General features: G+C 39.1%; 1 non-coding gene across 1 annotated transcript; it reads left to right on the top strand.

Moving 5' to 3' along the window:
* The first annotated feature begins 526 nt into the window (after window positions 1-526).
* Window positions 527-666, top strand: LOC128579933 (U4 spliceosomal RNA). The gene has a single exon (XR_008378306.1). It is a non-coding gene; the product is annotated as a U4 spliceosomal RNA (small nuclear RNA).
* Window positions 667-2,297: the final 1,631 nt, after the last annotated feature.

The following is a 2,297-nucleotide window of genomic DNA, read 5'->3' on the forward strand; positions in this document are numbered from 1 at the left end:
GATAAAAATCCCATAGGTTACAATTAAGAGACCTTATTCTTAAATATCACATTATATTGCTTAGTTCTCTGCTCTAGAAAGGATCTCAGAGTAGTGCAGAAGGAAAATGTATTGTAAATTCCAACTTTTTCAAAAGAAGTTTTAACTTTGCAAAATCCTTTCTATACCTGCTATTGTTGGAGCCACTGTGTACTGTAATGAAGGATTTCTAGAGGAAGCAAGGCTTGAGTTGAGTTGTGAAGGGAAGAAGAAAAAGAAAACATACTCTTTGCAAAGACGTGCAACACTTTGCAAAATGGAACATGCTGTGGAACAGCAAGAATTGTAGAGAAAGCTACTCTGAGGAGTTTACTATTACTTCAGCATTTATTGTACTGAGGAAAGTGGCAGAAGCTAAGGCTGCGGAATCTGAGCACATGTAAGAGGTAAGATGCCAAAATATGTTGCCTCCATCCATGGAGGCAATGTGAAGGGATATGGGCTGCTATGCGACATGGTCATATAGGCCTTTTAAGAATATAACTGTAGCTTTGTGCAATGGCATTATAGTACCAAATGAGTTTTATCCAAAGGCAATTATTGCTAATTGAAAACTTTTCCCAATACTCCGCTATGACAACTTGAAATATAGTCGGCATTGGCATTTTTTGACAGTCTCTACGGAGTCCAAATTAAAAAAAAGAAAAAAAAGAATATAACTATGTCTGCCATGTGGAAAATGGATTGGAGAAGATAAGGTTAGAGGCAGGAAGACCCAGGAAAAAAGACCTTTTTGGAATGTACTACGATATGGCAATTGAAAAATGCTGTGAGTCTGAAGCCAGCCTGTGATGATAGACAAGGCAGAGGGTGGGTTAGACTCATGAAGATCTGGAAGGGAAGGTCAGTAAGACTTGGGTTTAGGAGATAGGGAGGGTAAAGTGAATTTAGGTCTACTCCCAGTTCCTGGCTTGTGTACTATGTGAATGATGGTACTACTCTCTTGGAGATGGAATCATGTTTAGTGAAGAAAAATATAAGATACTTGGGTAAGTACATGGGGGACATGATGGGGCAAGTGTCTTTATGCCCCTGCACATGAAGTGCTGGAGAGATGACACCACTGGGAAGGTGACAGCAATTTATAAGCATGTAAGAGTTTGCTAAAACCACTGCTTCAGGGAACATGTGCAGGAAGAGGAGAGTCCTTCTTAGACTCTCCCGCACACCAGTGTGTATACAGGGTTGTCAAAGCAGGAGGATTGCACAGTAGAAACTTGAACTCTGAATGAAGCAGGGCACCTGAAAATACGAGGTTCCCCTCTTTAGCCTGCAGCTTCCCTTTCGAAGAAACACAAACCACTTTCTCTTTGGGGATGAAAATCTGTAGCCTGAAGAATCTGGGAATATTATTATAAACCTATCATTTCTTTGCGTGTCCATTTTTTCGATGGTTGGAACGTCCATGGGGTCCAAGAATGGAGGGACTAAAAATATTCTGGAAGGTTGAAATTGCTTTTGAAGGAGTAGAAAATTTCAATGTGTTTTTCTTAGAAAAACCCACAGGATTGGAGTTTAGTTTAAATGACATGAACATTTTGAATGCAATGACTTTATTTTACTTCTTCGTTGTTGTTTTTTTTATATATAAATCCAGCTCTGTGTTTCTATGGCAGTAACTTTCACAAAGTTCTGGCCATTCATTGGGACAATACATTCAATGTTAAGTAGAAAATAGAGTACGGAGGAAATATTTTTATTTTCACTATTTTTTTTTTTTGAGACAGAGTCTCATTCTGTCGCCCGAGGTAGAGTACCATAGCATCATAGCTCATAGCAACCTCAAACTTTTGTATTCAAGTGATCCTCTTGCCTCAGCCTCCTGAGTAGTTGAGACTATAGGTGCCCATCGCAACATCTGGCTAATTTTTCTATTTTTAGTAGAGATGGAGGTCTGGCTTTTGCTCAGGCTGGCCTTGAACTCCTGAGCTTGGGCAATCCACCCACCTTAGCGTCTTAGTGTGCTAAGATTACAGTCATGAGACACCACACCCGACCTTTATTTTCACTACTAAGTATTCAAAGATTGGGTTTATGTAGTTATTTTCTAGCCAGATTTCATTTGCTGCTAGCAAATTTAATGAACACTTAATACATGTTTACTATCTGTCTGGATCTAGCATTAGGCTCTTTCATGTAAGCTTTCTTTTGAGCCTCACAATAGGCCCAGAATGAATTCAGAATGATTTTGTCCATTTTATAGGTAAAGAAATTGAGGTTCTGAGAGGTAAAATTATTGACATTCACTCAGCTAGTTA

Source organism: Nycticebus coucang, chromosome 2 (genome assembly GCF_027406575.1).
Source record: "Nycticebus coucang isolate mNycCou1 chromosome 2, mNycCou1.pri, whole genome shotgun sequence".
NCBI lineage: Eukaryota > Metazoa > Chordata > Mammalia > Primates > Lorisidae > Nycticebus > Nycticebus coucang.